The sequence below is a fragment of the Heteronotia binoei genome, chromosome 7, assembly GCF_032191835.1.
Source record: "Heteronotia binoei isolate CCM8104 ecotype False Entrance Well chromosome 7, APGP_CSIRO_Hbin_v1, whole genome shotgun sequence".
Taxonomy (NCBI): Eukaryota; Metazoa; Chordata; class Lepidosauria; order Squamata; family Gekkonidae; genus Heteronotia; species Heteronotia binoei.
In genome coordinates this window covers 33,342,170-33,361,515 of record NC_083229.1, presented here as the reverse complement: position 1 = coordinate 33,361,515, position 19,346 = coordinate 33,342,170, and positions in this window count along the sequence as shown.

Here is a 19,346-nt window from a genome sequence, read left to right as displayed (position 1 = left end):
TGGTCTTATATGTGGTCTCTTCAGAACTGCCTCTCTTAGGCCTCTTGAGGAAGAGCTGGTAGTGCACAGCTCTTAGCCTGGGCTCCTCCCTTTCTGCCTTCCCTTCAGGGATTAAAAAAAAAAAAATTAAATAATCCCTGGGAAGGTGGTGGGGGGAGGTGTTGCCTCAACTCTATTGGTTTAAGGTAGAGTTGCTGGGTCTAACTCAGGAAATATCTGGGGACTTTGGGGGTGGAGTCAGGAACAAGGTTGTAACAAGCATGACTGAACTCTAAAGGGAGTTCTGGACATCACATTTAAAGGGACCACACTCTTTTAAAATGTCTTCTTTTCATTGGAAATAATGGAGGATGGGAGCACTCTCTTTTGGGGCTAACAGAATCAGACCCCTTTTGAAACTTGGAGGGTGGTGTGAGGAGAAGAATCAGATGCTATGCTAAAAATTTGGTGTCTCTTCTTGAAAAAACAGTACCCCAGATCTCTATTTTTCTCTACCTTAAGGTTTTTAAATTTTATATCCCACTTTTCTCTACCCAAAGTTTGATTTCCTGCTCCTCCATATGCAGCTGCTGAGTGACCTTGGGTCAGTCACAGTTCTTGAAAGAGCTGATTTCCTGCTCCTCCATATGCAGCTGCTGAGTGACCTTGGGTCAGTCACAGTTCTTGAAAGAGCTGCTCTCTCAAGAGTAGTCCTCTCAGAGCTCTCTCAGTCCCACTTACCTCACAGGGTGCTTGTTGTGGGGAGAGGAAGGAAAAGGTGATTGTAAGGCACTCTGAGCCTTCAAGTGAAGTATAAATCCAATCTCCTTCTTCTTCTCCTCCTCGTCGTCATCCTTCTTCTCCTTCTTCTCCTCCTCGTCGTTGTCTTTCTTCTTCTTCTTCCCTAAGAAGTCCATCACTCTTAACCACCACACCACACTAGCATGGACCAAGTTGCTGCCTTGCAGACCTCAGCAATGGAGATTTAATAGCCCAAAATAGTTGAAGATGCTTGTGCCCTGGTGGAGTGTGCCTTTCAGGGCTGGCTCTGCCACTAGGCAAAGTAAGCACATGCCTAGTGTGTCAGCCTTCTGGGGGCACCAAATTGGGCACCTCCATGTGACCTGATGACATTACCAGTGTGGCAGGGTGTTAGCCTTGCCTAGGGTGTCAGACAGTCTAGGGCCAGCCCTGTGTACCTTCACTGGGAAGGGACAAGACATCCCAGATCTGTCATATGCATTTTGAGGGCTGAAACTACCCACCACGATATTGTTGGTGCTGAAGGGACCTGGCCTTTACTGGGGCCAGAGAAGCAGGCAAATAAACATTGATCTTGATGAAAGTCTTTCTTTCTTTCTTTCTTTCTTTCTTTCTTTCTTTCTTTCTTTCTTTCTTTCTTTCTTTCTTTCTTTCTTTCTTTCTTTCTAAAAAAGTGATGTTCTCCTGACATCTAGGGAATAGAGACCACATTTCTGCCTCTGTAGAGGGGGAAGGGCAAAAGGCTGGTGAGGTGCTATCTTGTGAAAGGTTGAAAGCTGACACTACCTTAGGGAGGCATGCTAGACTTGGTCTGACCACAGGGATCAGATCTCAGGGCACTTACCTCCCCCGCTCTGCAAAAGGAATGACAACTCACACATGGCCAGGGGTTCAGATGGATCATATTAACAAAGGTAAAGGTAAAGTCCATTGTGGAATTGGGGGAAAATAGGAGAAATTGTTTAATTCCCTTGGTGGAAAGTGCCATCAAGTCACAGCTGATTTATGTTGACCCTGTGGGGTTGTCAAGGCAAGAGACAAAGATAAGTGGTTTGCGATTGCCTGCCTCCACATCCCAGGCCTGGTATTTCTTGGAGATCTTGCCAGGTTCAACCCTGCTTAGCTTCTGAGATCTGGCGAGATTGGGCTAGCCTGGCCTATCCAAATCAGGGCCTCTTAGGACCCATTTAACCATAGAGCGAGGGCTTTTTTTTTGTAGCAAGAACTCTTTTGCATATTTGGTCACACACCCCTGATGTAGCCAATCCTCCAAGAGCATACAGGGTAATTGGACTATTGCACCCTTCTTAAATCTTCGTTCGCGAAGCCAAGCCGAGAGAGAGAGAGAGAGAGACTGTAAGCTTCAGGATGATTGACTACATCGAGGTGTGTGGCCTAATATGCAAAGAAGTTCCTGCTACAAAAAAGCCCTGCATAGAGCTATTTTTAAAAATAGAAGTGCCCTTAAACTCATTGGGGAATCCTGACAATGCTGCTAGCTGGACCTTTATAGAGGATACTGATAAACTGGTGTCTTTAAGTTCTGGTATCTTTAAGTGGTGAGTTATAAGCTTTGGCAAGAATAGGGAGAAAGAAGACACCAAAGAAAGGGAGATAAACTTCTACCCATTTTCTCCAGTCAGCTATGTGCTTAACACTGCCAAGACCAACTTCAGTTTAGAACACAAAACCCCAAATCCAATTTAAAAGATTTTCAATTCAATTTGAAGTAAGATTGCAACCTGGCCTGTGAGCAGGATCCAACCTCCCCCCCGCCCTTATAGAAGTTTTGGATTTTTAGGAGATTGGAATTCAATGCAAACCTTCCAGCTTGCCAATAAGAGGATGGGACATTAAAAAAAAATCGTGAACTGTGTGTATAGTATTATGGAGTTGATCCATTGAAAACAAATTATGTAACTATGACAGACAGTAACTTTCCACAGTATGCAGTATATGTGTTTTTAATTATTCTGGGAAAGCTTTTGGAATAATACAGCCCAGTTGGGTCTAAAGTTCAGGAACTGATCTGGCCAAAAGTCTATACCAGGTTCCAGAAAGACATGTGGAAAAGAAGCCCATAATAGGTTCAGCTGGTTTGCTAGGGGAAGAGCAAAGAAAGACACAAACACTATGCAGAATGGAAATTGCTAACTTCAGTACTGTTAAGACAAATTCACATTTTAGTCTTGGAATGCTGAATATTGATCGGCTCACCTAGGACAGTGCCTGTCTCAGATATGCTAACTTTTGGATTATTTTCACATGAGATATTTTGTATGACTTTTCACTGGATGTGCCTAGGCAACATCATAGGTCCTGAACAGATTGGCTTCTCCAAAGGCAAATCTGCCATGGACCATTGCTGCACTCTGGCCTTCCTTGGTGAAAAATATATGCATACCAGGACAAAAAAATCATATGCTGCCTTCATCGATTTGAAGGGTGCTTTTGATTCAATAGATAGAGCCCAACTCTAGATTAAGCTAGGTTACTTGGGAATGGACCCTCGTCTGCTGTTTCTCTTGAGGAAACTTCATTCTAATACTTTTTGCCAAGTGAAATTTTCTTCTAGGGGTGACTTGACTAGCAAAATCCCAGTGTTGAAGGGGGTTAAACAAGGTTGTGTGCTGGCCCCGCATCTTTTTAATTTATTTTTAACTGACCTGGCACAATTTTTGAACCATATTAGTGGTCATCCGCCTAAACTAGCAGGCCGAGCGGTCCCCTTATTACTTTATGCCGATGATACTACCATCCTGTCTTGAACAAATGTGGGCCTGTAAAGGTATTTGAATGCCTTCTATGACTACTGTAATTGTAATTCACTCTCTATCAATTATGCCAAATCTGTAGTTGTCTTTTCAAATTGCTGGCGCCCACAGAGATGGTTTATTGGCAACTCAACAATTGAGCAAACAGAAATTTTTAAATACTTGGGGATCACTTTTAATCACAAATTAAGCCGGGTTTCACATCATGACAACACCGTCAACTTGGCTAAATGTTTGGCTGCTCAAATTAAACAGTTTTTCTTTGCAAGGGGCAACCAATTAGTTCCAGCAGCAATTAAGGTGTTCAAAGCCAAAACGCTAGCCCAAATTCTATATAGTATCCCTATATGGATCTCAGCATTTACCAGGAAAGTGGAGGGCATTCAAGCCTCATTCTTTAGACAAATTCTTGGTATGCCAAAGTGTGTGTCCTACTTTGCTCTCTGCTCTGAAGTGGGTCAGTCTTTGGTGGAGACAAAAGCCTGGATTGCAGTGTTCAAATTCTGGCTCAAAATTCACTTTAGAACAGATCCTAACAGCCTTCTTGATTGTATGAAAAGAGACCCATATATTTCATCCTGGACAGCAGTGCTTATGTCCAAACTTAACCAGTTGGGGATAGAGGTTGATGGTTTTTTTACTTCTGATGAGTCATATATCTTCAGATGTATTAAACTGAGACTGGGAGTTGGAGGAAACAAAACTACGGCCAACAGACCCTTATATTTGCTCCCCGGCTTCCTTAGGTCTTTATGCTTTCTGCGGCAAAATGCCCCATTATCTATCTATTAACGATTCCAAGTCATCGCAGGGCATTTATGTTGGCTAGACTAAATGCGTTTCCCGCCAAAGTTTTACAAGTGAGATATCATCGAGTCCCTTTAGGCAACAGACTCTGTTCCTGTGGAGCGAATATTCCCGACTCAATTCAGCATATATTGCTTGATTGTTCCTTTTATCATAATCTCCGTAAAGATTTATTTTGTAAGCTTTCTTTCTCCACAGATTTGTATATTCTGCCACCCTGTTATTATTTATTGAATGATACTGAGGGAGAGGTTAGTGAGGCTGTGGCAAAATTTTTGGCTGACATCCTTAAATTCAAATCTGACCATGTATGAATGCATCTTTAAGCTCGGTTTCATTTTGATTTTATCTCCAATGTTTAAATTTTTATATTCTGTGTATTTTTATTTACAATTGTTATGCCATTAAAGGTTTTGTATGGTATGACTTTTCTGAGGAGAAAATTAGCCCCAATTCAAATATTTGCATGGTGGCATTTTGCTTTGTGGATATTAGATGCTGCTCCAGTAATATCAATGCTGGTGCATCAAATAGAATGGTATCACTGTGTGATTATTTATCATGCCATCACTGTCCTTGTTAATTTGGGTTCTTAAGCAAGTTGGGTTCTTATCACCTCAGGGGGTAGACAACTGTCAGTAGAAAGATGTAGACTCCAAAATGTTGCCAATACTAATTAAGCGGTTAATTGGAAGGCATTACTGCACAATACACTACAAAACCACACTGTGAGGAAAAAGCCCCCTACTTTTCATACATATGGACATTGTGATCACCAGTATGGTTGCCAGGGTGCCTAGAGATTTGACTCTCACACATCTGCTCTAAGAAGTGGACTTTGCCCACAGCTTCTAAGACTTATGTGGCAGCTTTGCATTCTACACCTCTGGATGCGTGTTAGCCAGAACTCTGCTCCTTGCGTGCCCAGTCTTGGCCGCTGCAGTAAGGGAAGCCAGGCCACCATGTCTCCAGCCTGACTCCATGAACCAAAGGCTTAACACCACCAGAATCCATCTTGCTTTCCTGATCCAAGCATACCCTGCCAGGCTGGACTCCATTCCTTCTTAGTGGGAAGATCACGTACACACCCTGTGTCACCCTTGGCCTGCAAGCAACCCATCTGCCCCATGAATGGATTAACAGCGCAACTAATGTTCCTGATTGTCTGGCAATACCCTAAACAATAGCTCCTGCCCAGAAGATGATGAGAAAAGAGGAAGAACATCTCCTGTCATAAACAAGTCTTTTGTCCAAACTGGGTGATACCTAGGCCAGTATTTGATTCCCTATTGTCACCTTCCCAGATAATCCCATTTAACTTCAAGTATCCAGCCATTCCCATTCTTACCCCAGTCTAATACCTTGGAGCCGCCTCAGGCAGTATTACAACTTGGAAATTTCCAGGTTCACAGGACTAAGGTGAAGTTCATTGGTCAAAGCTGACACCCAATTGGATGTCACCAAAGGACTCACCATTGGCTCTGCTAATGTCCAGCCTCCTTGGTCATCACAGAGCCTCCCCCTGCTCCTCCCCAAGACCTCTCAGCCCCTGAGGGTCTAAGAGAGCCTATTTAACCTCTGACCCAACTCCACTCATGTGTGCATCTAACAGTATCCCAGTTCCGCTGTCTAGATCCATCCCCAATTCTGGCCACAGTTTTGGGTCCATTTCCCCTGTCCTCTTATGTCGCCATTGGAACCTTCCTGGAAGACTACGATGGTAAATATCGCCCTGTCTGTCTACCCATATATGTTCCCCTATCAATCTATCTGTATTTCCTTAGACCTGTGTGAATGTGTGATTGTTTTGTATTTTTATCTTGTATGAAAGAACTATTTTTCACAATAAATTACAATTGGTTTTATTAAATTAGAGTCCTTTTTATCGAGCATTTACTCTCTGGATGGTTGAGCCTGGTATATATTGGTAAAAAGATTCCTATTAAGCCAGGTGTCCACCTAACTAATTCCCCAACCTCGTTTTGAGGGCATTTGGCTTAACAACACTGCAAACTGAATCAGATGCATGGTACAAGAATACATAGGGAAAGCATGGATAAAGCACTAGGCATTGCCAATAAGCCTGAAACAAAAAGCTGCAAACATGACAGCAGTCATATCTTAGGAACAAAAGACCCAAGGCCAATTCAGTGCTGGCATATATGTTTTAATAATTTTAAATGCTTATAAAGGCCACCTAGTAAACACGTGGACTCTCTGGGGCCATTTAGGTTGGGAAAACAGCATGGGGATAGAGGCTAAAGCCCCTTCTCCTTGTGAGCTATGGTCCTGATCCCTATTGGGATTCTGTGTGTCTGGGAACTTCCCAGTAGGGGCTTGTGTGAATCGGCCCTGGGGTTGCCATGTCTGTTGGACCAGTCAGTGGGGAATGGGGGTTAACTTACCAGAAGCAGGGAGGGAAGAAGCCAGAAATAAATGTGACATGCCTACATCATCTGGAAATGACGTAGGCACACCAGGGACACTGGGGATGACACTCTGGTTTGCGGGCAAAATCTCTATGGTAGAATTAGCTTCTACTGTGGTTTTGTCCAGAAACCAGAGGGTTCCCCCTCCCCTGATGTCACTGATTTGCCTATGTCAACTTTTAGGTGACATAGGCACATCATGTTTATTTCTGACTTCTTGCTTGTTTTGGGGGGGAGGTAATCCCCCCCACTGGCCAGCTCACTGGTGGCAGAGAGGAGCACCCAAAACTGGGGGACCCCTGCCCACACTGGGGGTCTGACATCTCTAAAAGGCCCTTAAATTGCTTTACCACAACTGGACACTTGACTCAGTTTTTTCACAGTCTTACTAGCTTGCCATCTACAAGTTGAGGGAACAAATGTTTTGAGCTTTCATTTGGCAATGTCTTTTGAATGTGGAATGTTTTCCTGATTCCAAAATGTACCAGGCCCGCTATCAGCAGCATTAAGAAAGATGCACATATAAACTCAGAAACTCAAGCCAGATTTTCCAGTCATGGCATGACTCTTTTCATAATTAAAAAAAAATGTTTCACGAACTCCAAGTTGTGATTCTATTTGGAGCTGGGCAGACAGTCCCCCTCCACGCAAAGAGGCTGATGCCCCAGAGGCAATGCCACAAAAGTGGAAACAAGAGCTATTCTGGGAGGGAAGTTTTGTTCCAGTCAATTCACTTCTCCCACATGGAAGTTCATTTTTCAAACTGGAAAGCTGTCTGAGCAAACATTTGCAGAACCTCGGTCCCTGATTCATGACAATTACAAACATGCTGGCCTCGTTAGGCAGAAAGCACATTTTAAATGTGGTTCCCCATGTGCAAGATACTAAACGAAGAAAAGTGGAAAACCCCATGAGTGGTGGCAAGCAACAAGGCTGTGTCTCAAAGCCAGAATGGGCCTAGAAAACATCTGCATAATACCAGTCATGGCTACTCTGAAAGGCTCTTCTTATCCAGCTGCTGTTTCTTGGGACATGTGGTTCATATGAACAACTAGGGACTGGATCCTCAGAGCCTTAAAAACCCTCTTCAAGTCGGGAGGAAAATGGTCACGCTGAATCCTGCCAAACTACATTTGGGCACAGCAGCAACCTCCCAGAATTATAACTGATCTCCAGAAATTTCTGTTCTGGGGAATCTGTGGGTGGTTGAATACATGCCATTGTTTGTTTCCCATCTCTGTTTTTTTTTTTTTTTTTTAAACCCCAAAATAACCAAATTTGTGAAGCAGGTTTGCCGCGTTAAATTTGAACCTGGGTATACAGATTTGTGCATTAGTACTAAACAGGGGTCATTTCGTAGAAAAAGAGGTGCCAGAGTTCATTAGCACAACTCATTTGATAACTCGTTTGCATGTGCCATACACCCCTGACATTATCAGAAGGCGTGCTTAATTATATCAGCTCAACATCTACCTTAAAATGCTTCTTGAATTATAATTGTCATAATGTAAAACCTTACTTCCATCATACTTTTTAGATTACTTTCTGCTATGTGGCCACAGTGGCATAATAAAGATTTCCATCTGTCTGCTTCATATGTTTTTGTTATTTCCCCATTTTTGGTGGGGGAAAATATTGGAAAGTTTGTCAGAACTTAGAGTTCAGCAAAATTCTCACAGGGGGTTTGAACAATGGAGCCCAGAAACAAATATATGAGGGAAGGGGGAGAAGAAAGAGCACAATAAAATTTAGAGGTTCTGGAGTTCCTCTCCTGTGAGCTTCTGCCCAAAATGAGGGTTGGTACCAAAGCAAATTGAAGAGCTCCGTGGCACAGAGTGGTAAAGCTGCTGTACTGCAGTCGGAGCCCTCTACTCACAACCTGAGTTTGATCCCAGCGAAAGCTGGTTCAGGTAGCTGGCTCCAGGTTGACTCAGCTTTCCATCCTTCCGAGGTCAGTAAAATGAGTACCCAGCTTGCTGGGGGGAAAGTGTAGATGACTGGGAAAGGCATTGGCAAACCACCTCATAAAAAGTCTGCCGTGAAAATGTTGTGAAAGCAACGTTACCCCAGAGTCGAAAATGACTGGTACTTGCGCAGGGGACTACCTTTACCTTTTATTAAAGCAAATACAATCTCTATCTCCCCCTTATCTCTTGCCCTCCCCTTATTCTGATAAGATAGAATCGGCCACTGTGTTCAGACCTTCAAAATTGTGTAGGCTGAATATATAGGGGTTTGTATGCTCAGCATTACACATCTTCTAGCTCTGCTCTTAGCTACTCTTGGTTTTCTAAAAAGTTTGATCCTAGAATCACAAAGTTGGAAGGAGCCTTGTAGGTAGGGTTGCCAAGTCCAATTCAAGAAATATCTGGGGACTTTGGGGGAGGAGCCAGGAGACATTGGGGGTGGAGCCAAGAACAAGGGTGTGACAAGCATAATTGAACTCCAAGGGAGTTCTGGCCATCACATTTAAAGGGACAGCACACCTTTTTAAATGTCTTCCTTCCACAGGAAATAATGAAGGATTTGGGGCTCATAGAATTGGACTCCCTGGTCCAATCGTTTCAAAACTTGGGGGGTGCTTTGGGGGAAAGCACTAGATACTATACTGAAAATGTGGTGCCTCTACCTCAAAAAACAGCCCCCCCCAGAGCCCCCGAAACCTCCGGATCAATTCCCCATTATACCCTATGAGAATCCATCTCCATATAGGGAATAATTAAGTGCTCAGCAGACGTTTCCCTCCCCCTACCCCCATTTCTGGAAATTCTGAAGTGAGGGATTGGCCTCTCTACTCATGAGTTGCCGCCAACTTTTCCAAAGTAACACAGACACACCATCCCAAGAGGAAGCCTTTCAATTGGAGACTGAAGCCTCTGGAGGGAGAAAGGCACATGGTCCTCTGGGGGCGGGGCCTCCCCCTGCTGGCCAGCTGACTGGGGGCGGGAAGGAGCCTGGGAAAGCAGAAGAACTCCCGCTGGGACCTGGGGATTGGCAAGCCTACTTGTAGGCCACCTAGGCCAGCCGCCAATTTGATGGAATCCAAACCAGAACATTCCCAGTGGATGGCAGCCCAGCCTCTTCTTGAAGACCTCCAAGATATGCATAAATTTCTTTTCTGGGTTTGTGATGGATATGCAAAGATTGATGGCAAAGACATCCACATATGATCCTAACCATACATCAGACATGTTCAGCCAGTGCAAATGTAAAGGTCCAGACAGGGCTACTGATTGTCTCTTTTTCCCCTCTATCCCCCCAAAACTAGGGAATGGTGGAAAAGCCCAGCTTAGGCAGAGCTTGGGAGCTAAGTAGGGTTGTCCAAAGGGAGGTGCAATTTTTTTTAGTTGGTATTTTTCAGTTCTGGGCTATTGGACCGGCTTGGCTTCTCCTACAGCCCAGTTTAAACCAGGTCACAGGAGAAGCCAGCACAAATCTTAGCTGGCAGGGAACAGTCTGCTCCCGGCCAGCACAGCCAATCCTGGCCGGGCTCGCTTCTCCTGAAGTCCAGTTTAAACCATGCTGTGGGAAAAGCCCACCCCAAACCAAGCCAGCAGGAACAGGCTGCTTCCCACCAACACAGCTGATCCTCAGGCTGTCTTCTGCGTTCTCTTTAAACTTTAAAGGGACTGCAGTAGAAGTCCAACAAATAGCTGAGAAGAGGGAGCAATCCACTCCACCTTTCTGCTGTTTTCAGATCTACCCAGTAATTTCTGAATACAACCGGGATGGGGGGTGTCATTTTTTCCCATTTTCCCAAGAAAATCCAGATCCATTTGGAATGCTAAAATCTACACAAACAAAAAACCAAACAAACAGTAAGGTATTTTTCGGATATATTTTTGGCTTGGGTAAATCTGAATGCACACTCCTAGTTGTCCCTGGTCAGTACTTTGATGGAAGATCACTGCGGAAAACTGGGGTTGCTATGTGGAGGAAGGCAATGGCAAACCACCTCTGCCCATCTCTTGCCTGGCACAATTAGTGGACAGGGTTGGCATGAATTGGTTGTAATTTGACACTGTCTTCCTCTCACACTTTTGCAAACAGAGAGAGAGGGAGGGAGGGGGAGAGATGGCTTCTTTCATCTTGCAGCTCAGATACAGATCACTCTCAAATGCTCATTAGAATCTATGAGTCCCTGAATGGATATAAAGATTAACAGAGCAGTATTTTATAACTAGCGAAGCTGAAGATTAATTTTAGATGGTACACTTGGTTTAGGTCTTTACATTTTCAAACGGAGAGCAGTCATTCATCTTACTTGTAATAGCCTTTGGTTAGCGTGAGATCTTTTTGTCACCTAGAATGGCTTAACTAAATTACGTTTGTGCACCATCTGAAGAATGTAGCAATTCGTAGACAGAGAATTTTTGCCTTCATTCCCAACATCTCCCACCCCCTCGTTTTTCGTTTTACTTGAAAAATATAGTCTGATTAATAATTCTGGGGAACGCAGGAGTTTCCTTGCTAATTACCACCCTTTTGGTTGGTCCTGATAGAAGGTCTTATGCCACCAGTATTTTTTTAAAGGGTCTTTATATTTTTAAGAGTTCAGGCAATGTTTAGCAATGCATAAGGGAAGGGAAGTGATGTGTGTGTGTGTGTGTGCATGCGCGTAAGAAGCAACTGCTAATGATTTCCTCAACAGGATGTTTTCTGCCCACACCCTCTGTTTATCAGTATCCAAAGGAAGCATTGGTCAGTTCAGATCAACCAGCTAATTAGCAGCAGTGGTTAATTAGGAATGCCAAACTCTTTGCACTCTTTTGAACATTTTCATGTGATGTGGTATCTTTGTAGAAATATGTTTGCTCCCCTTTCGAACACAGAGATTGTTTTAATGAGAGGCATCCATTTGGAGCTGTTTCAGTTTGCTATGGATGGACTGATCCTGCTATTTGCAAGTGGATGGAAATCCACTGCAAGTCACGACTCACAACTGAAGACATGGATTTCCAAGACATCTTGACTCAGGGTAAAACCTGATAAATAGAGGAACAGGTGGACCCTGGTTTAGAATGGAGCATGGTTTGGGGGTGGGATGTGTAATGGTATAGTATAGCACGATCTTAACAGTCCTCAGAAATTAAGCAGTATAGATACTTGGATGGGAGTCCACCAAGAAGACTTTGCAGAGGAAGGCAATGGCAAGCCACCTATGTATACGCACTTGGCTTGAAAACCCTCAGGGGTTGCCATAAGACGGCTGTACCTTGACAGCACCTTACAGACACACATACACCTTGGCAGGGCCTGACCTGGATGTCCCAGGCTAGTCCAGTCTCCTGAGATCTTGGATGCATTGGCCCTGGTTAGAACTTGGATGTGGGACCTTAAAGGAAGTCCAAAGTGGCTATGCAGAGGCAGGCAATGGCAAACTACCTCCATTCATCTCTTGCCTTGATGATCCTGTGCAGTTGCCATAAGTCAGCTGTGACTTGATGGCAGCTCCCACAACTATGGTTTGAGAGAAAGCTTAACTCTTCCACCTATGACAGTTGGACTTGAAAAACTTCCTAGAGCTATTTGTGCTACTGAGAGAATCATTGTCTTTCCTCGCTCCTCCCCCCCCCAAACAAAACCAACAACAACAAGAGGATGAGCAAATTCTGCCATGGCCACAGGTAAAATACACTTCCTCTGATGCTTTCCCCATTTCTGGCAAGAGTTGTCAAGTCAATCACAAGCAACTGGGGGACAACATAACCACAGATGTTGATTTGCAGAAGAAGCAACCATTTGTATGACATACAAATTAACTGGAATATTCTGTTCACGTTCTTTTGATGTCTTCCAACATTAGTGGCCTCAGCACACATAGCAAGTTCATTTAAACATGGCAGGCATGTGTAGAACATTATCTCAGGGGCAAACTGAACATGATAGTGATGTTCTGCAAGTGAAACTCCAGGTGTGTAGACTCCGAAAAGTAGTGAGGGTGATTTGAATTGGGCTTCTGGTTCTGGGAAAGGAGATTAATGCATAACCCTCCCCCCGCCCGCCCCCACAGCACTTCTTGTTCTAGATGTGTTCTTTGTGACGTTTTAACACTAATAGCTTTTGAAGGACAGCCCCTTCTCCACACACACAGATAAGGAGGTGAAGTCATAGAAATTCAAAGTGAAATGCCACTTTCATGGAATGCCATGACATGACCCTAAATGTGTATAGGATTGCATTGGTGCATATAATATCTCAGCCTTCATTGTGAATTGGATTTCAATGGCATTCAAGAGTGCTCAGTACATTTTCTCCAGCTTGTGCCGTGCTTTTTGTTTTTCCTTCTGTCTGGCATTTGATTTTTTTTTTTCCATTTTAACATCACCTGCAAATTTCATTTACTATTTAATATTTCAACCAGACTTTCTGTGAAGATCTTCCCCGAAGCCTCTCTACAGCAGAATCAAACATCAATGAAATATTCTGCTTTTTCATGTCAAGCTGGTTCTGCATTGTAAGGGTACTATTCAGACAATTTCAGAAGGTGGTTGTGTTGGTCTGCAGTAGAACCAGCAAGATGCAAGTTCAATAGCAGCTTAGAGACCAAGAAGATTTTTGAAGTGTGAGTTTTTGAGAGACAAATCTCCTTTTGTCAGATGGGAGCTTCAAGTCTTCAACATTCATACCCTGAAAATCATCTTTGTGTCTAAGGTGATAGATACCAGGCTTGAATCTAGCTCTCATGACATTGTTTCTAAACTGTGTTTGGACAGTACTGCAATCCTTCATTTTTGCAGTCATATACACCAACCCCCACGCCATGGACTGGTACCGGTCCATAGCCTGTTAGCAACCGGGCTGTTAGTTGTATAATTATTTCATTATATATTACAATATAGTAATAATAATAATACGACTTTATATGGCTGAAATCAAGACATTTTATGTCTATGTTGAAGACAACAGAAATGCAAAAGAACCCACTGCCTTAAAAAAAAAAACCAGCTGAACAGGAGAAGCAATCAGGTGAAGCATAATGAAATCAGCACTTTATATATAAGAATTTTTTTACCTGCCCTCCACTCCAAATTTCAGTGTCTCAGAGCGGCTCACAATCTCCTTTACCTTCCTTTCCCACAGCAGACCCCTGTGAGGTAGATAGGGCTGAGAGAGCTCTCCCTAGAAGCTGCCTTTCAAGGACAACTCCTGTGAAAGCTATGGCTGACCCAAGGCCATTCCAGCAGCTGCAAGCGAAGGAGTGCGGAATCAGACCCAGTTCTCCCAGATAAGAGTCCGCACACTTAACCATCACACCAAACTAATAGAAATAAAGTGCACAATTGTATCATCCTGAAACCATCCCCCCACCCCGGTCCATGGAAAAATTGTCTTCCACAAAACCGGTCCCTGGTGCCAAAAAGGTTGGGGGCCACTGATATGCACTTCAGTATAAGCACTAGGTGCCAATGTTCCCTCTAAGCTGAGTTAGCATGAGCTAGCTCACAGTTTTTTAGTTTCCAGTTCACACATTTTTGTCTTAGCTCAGCAAAAATGGCCCCAGAGCAAACCAATTTATGCAGGAGCTCACATGTTTAATGCCAGCGGCTCACAAGACTCTGCAGTTTAGAGGGAACATTGCTAGGTACCTCTTCCTGTGCTTAAATGTATGGAAGTATAAGGAAGTTACTGCCATTGCTCGGAAGTGGAGAATAGGCACAAAGGAGACAGCACAGGGTTTATGCATGAACCAGAATTACTTAATTACTGTCTGGAGCAGCTTCTGTAAAGACTGGAGTTGTGTCTGTGTGTGCAAAGCATCACTGATTAGTTGGCAACTGTGTCTGACACAGCAGATATGACTGAAATCAAGAAATTTGATGTCTACGTTGAAGACAACAGAAATGCAAGAGAACCCACTGTGTTAAAAAAGAAACAATTGGACATGAGAAGCAAGCAGGTGAACCATAATGAAATCAGCACTTCCCAGTTAGGCACTGCACATTCCACAAGCATTGCCTTCTCATTCTTCTTCTTTTAGCTGTTTTAACTTGGTCAGATGCAAAGAGGTTGGATCAAGTTTAAAGGACTGTACTGCCGCTTTCACATCCAAGAACAAGAAAATAGAGAGAACTTCTGATTCTGCCCTTTCCAACTGCCCAGCTTTGGTCTTGGTGGTGTGAAAGAGCTTGCCTGTTTCCTGAAAGAAGATCCTAGGTGGGACTACGGGCAGGGCTCTTTTCCTAGCAGGAGCTCCTCTGCATATTAGACCACGCCCCCTGATGTAGCCAATCATCCAGGAGCTTAGAGGGCTCTTAGTACAGGACCTCCTGTAAGGTCCAGGAGAATTAGCCATAATGAATATAATCATCAGACGGAATATGCTCCTGGAGGCCAGTTGCCAAAGTAGAGTTGCAGGGGAGACTTCTAGGGCAGCTGCTTGACCACTGTGGGAATCCAGATGCTGGACTAGATCGATCATTGGTCTGACCTATCTGGGATTTTCTATTCTCAGCTTACTTCATTTTCTGACTATTTTGTTCTCCGAGGATTCCTTCTGTGCTCTTTGTATACGAAAGGCTGGAGTATCCCCTTAAGAAGCAGAGATAGTAATTATACACGACAGTTTTCTACAAAACCCAAAATAGTGCCTAGTAAAGCCTAAATATTTACACCACATCCAGATGCCTCACACTCCTGAGGCCTCTTGGTTCCAACCCGTTCTTTTGATTTGCTGTGAAGTGGGTTCTCTGCTATTTCAAAGGGGATTTTGTCGATTGACAGTCCTGGGTCCAAAGTACATTCTGGTTAGCAAGTAGCAATCATCATGCAGATCTTCCTGGAGTGATTCATTCAGCCAAGCAAACAGCTTGTTAAATGAAAATATTTGTTTCAGAGGAGGGATGAGGGGAACGTACGAATTAAAACCGTGACCCTTCTGAGACCCAAGCAATGATTACGAAGGTAGCAGTCATCTAAATGGTAGTCTGCATCTGACTCACCCAGCGCCTATCTCATGCCTCTGTGTAGCACGAAGTGTTGAAGTTGACTAGGTTGAGCTTGGCATGGACATTTTCAAAGTTTTCTTCTTCATCCATGCAAAGTACATTCTTTAGAAAGCCATGTTCGGGAGGAAGATTTCAGCTCAGATACTAGGGAGACCCAGAAATGATAAGGAAAGTCTGAAGACAGAATCCTCAGCACATGACCAGATGCTCAGTCAAAATGCATAATATGAAACTTCCAAGTACTATGGGCCAATGCCAGACTGTGATTAATCACTTTGTAATCAATAAGGACAAGTCTTTCCCTTAAAAGTGAGAAATTATCTGGTACAAAAAGCTGTCCTATAATCACTGAACCTCAGTAATCCTCAACAGGCAACTCAAGGGTCAGATTTGACTTACCATACCATACCAAACCTCTAATGGCATAACAGTTGCAAATAAAAAAATACACAGAGTATAAAAATTTAAACATTGGAAATAAAATCAAAATGAAACCGAGCTTACAGATACATTCATACATGGTCAGATTTAAATTTAAAGATGTCAGCCAAAAATTTTGCCACAGCCTCGCTAACCTCTCCCTCGGTATCATCCAATAAATAATAACAGGGTGGCAGAATAGACAAATCTGGGGAGAAAGAAAGCTTACAAAATAAATCTTTACGGAGATTATGATAAAAGGAACAATCAAGCAATATATGCTGAATTGATTTGGGAATATTCGCTCCACAGGAACAGAGTCTGTTGCCTAAAGGGACTCGATGATATCTCTCTTGTAAAACTTTGGAGGGAAACGCATTTAGTCTAGCCAACATAAATGCCCTGCGATGACTTGAAATAGTTAATAGCTAGATAATGGGGCATTTTGCCGCAGAAAGCATAAAGACCTAAGGAAGCTGGGGAGCAAATATAAGGGTCTGTTGGCTGTAGTTTCGTTTCCTCCAACTCCCACAGTCTCAATTTAATACATCTGAAGATATATGACTCATCAGAAGTAAAAAAATCATCAACCTCTATCCCAAACTGGTTAAGTTTGGACATAAGCACTGCTGTCCAGGATGAAATATATGGGTCTCTTTTCATACAATCAAGAAGGCTGTTAGGATCTGTTCTAAAGTGAATTTTGAGCCAGAATTTAAACACTGCAATCCAGGCTTTTGTCTCCACCAAAGACTGACCCACTTCAGAGCAGAGAGCAAAGTAGGACACACACTTTGGCATACCAAGAATTTGTCTAAAGAATGAGGCTTGAATGCCCTCCACTTTCCTGGTAAATGCTGAGATCCATATAGGGATACTATATAGAATTTGGGCTAGCGTTTTGGCTTTGAACACTTTAATTGCTGCTGGAACTAATTGGTTGCTTCTTGCAAAGAAAAACTGTTTAATTTGAGCAGCCGAACATTTAGCCAAGTTGACGGTGTTGTTATGATGTGAAACCCAGCTTGGAGTCCAGATATGACTTATTCAGCTCCTTCCTTATGTGTTCCAAAGCCTGTTCTACATCAGTGATACAAGTGGTAGACCTCTGATGGCCTCCACCATGTCACACTTAGATTTGCTAATGTTCCCATGATAACCTCTACCCATCCAAAATCTACCTATAAGTCTAACATAGTAGGGAGAAGCCTGGCACTGCTGTGATAGATTTTGGTTTCCGCAAGGACACACCTTCAAAATTTGCCATCGCTGCCTTCTGAATAAAGCAGTACAGTCCTCCTGCCTTAGGATTCTGCCACCTCATTCTGCTCCCTTTATAGACTAAGGCTGATCTCTTCTCTCTCTGCCCACTTCCCCTTTCATGCATGCTGATGTACTTTTCTGTGTTGCTTTCATTGGCATTCAGTGCCCCAGTCGCAGGCACTACAGTGTGGTTCTAACCCTTATATCAGGGGTGGCCAACGGTAGCTCTCAAGAAGTTTTTTGCCTACAACTCCCATCAGCCCCAGCCAGCATGGCCAATGGCTGGGGCTGATGGGAATTGTAGGCAAAAAACTTCTGGAGAGCTACTGTTGGCCACCCCTGCCTTATATAGCCAACAGGAGAAGGCAATGTGGAGTTCTCACCTCCACCAGGTCCCTAAACAGGCATGGTATGGACTGTTATGTATTGAGTTACATATTGAACTTGTTGATTGAGCTTGAGACAGGCACTCATTGTAAACCAGGATCCTGATGCCTACTTTCTGATTGGCTGGTCTCTTGGAACCTGCCAATCAGGACACAAGGCATTTCACAAGGAAATGCAAATGAAGGATCCTGGAGAGCAGAACTGGATTGGTTAGTGCCTGCCTGCTGGGTGTGGTTCCACAGTTCCAAATGTAAATTGTTCATCATTGATGCCTGCCTGTTGTGACATTCTTCTGAATAAAGTGTTCTGGTTTGATGAAGAGCTGACTGAACTCACTTTACAACATGGACCTTCTATAGTGAGTCTCAGAACAGGTGACAGTAGTAGTATTCTTCAGACAGAAGGGAAGATCATACCTACCTCTCTGTGTTTCTGTGAAGAGACGTCATGCCATGTGATGATGATGATGCAGGAAAGTCTTTAGTTTTTAATTGTAACACTGGAATTTTTACATATAAGACAGGTAGAAGCAGAACCCAGGAAACTGCATGGAGATTTCCCACATGAAAGGAGGGAACGTATCACAGCAGTTAATTTGATAATATCCAGATTCCAATAGCCAAGTATGATGCAACAACAACATTTTTAGGTTGAGCTCACTTTTTAAATATCATGATGACTTCTGGTTTAGAGACAAGCCCAAAGGCAACCCACAAGGACACACGGCTGAGTCAGCTATTTTTACAATAGTAACTTTGGCCTGATTCTCATGCTGTTATCAATAGTACTGGAAAAGGCAATTCTAGACAGAATGCAGCTAAAGCTAGCTTCAATGAAGGCTGTACTCTTACACGTTTTTTCATGAGCAAGTAACATTATATACATTAGGACTCATTCCAAGTAAACAATCTGCTTGTCCGTTTGAAATCATGAATGAAACTAAGGTGCACATTTAAACGTCCAAGAGCCATTGATTTAAAGCAAGAAAAACAGATCTAGTTACAAATAAGTTATAATGCAATTTAGTTTCAAATAATGCTCTGAAACCCTGAACCTGGCACAAGGGTTATGTAAAGATGTGCCCGTGATTAATAGAAGGCATATTATATTATGCTAAGCTGTGGCCAGTGTCACGGCAATTCAAGCAGACAGAAGACATTTCTCCAGTAGAAGTTAGCTTCTTTTTTTCATTAGATGTTTCTCATGAAGCTGATGTATCACAATCAGGGGTGGAATTCTAACAGGAGCTCCTTTGCATATTAGGCCACACACCCCTGATGTAGCCAATCCTCCAAGAGCTTACATCAGGGGGTGTGGCCTAATATGCAAATGCACTCCTGTTAGAATTCCACCCCCGATCATAATGAATATGCTTGTTCTAAAGATGCCACAACTATTATGAGGACCCATTGCTTCACAAACATACAGTCCTCCTAGCATCTACTCACCTGTAGCACCTGAAGACTCAGGTTACTGAAGAGGAAAAAGAATTGCTTCCTCCCCGAGTGCTACGGTTTTCAACCTCCAGGTGGAGCCTGGAGATCTCCCACTATTACAATTGATTTCCAGACAACAGA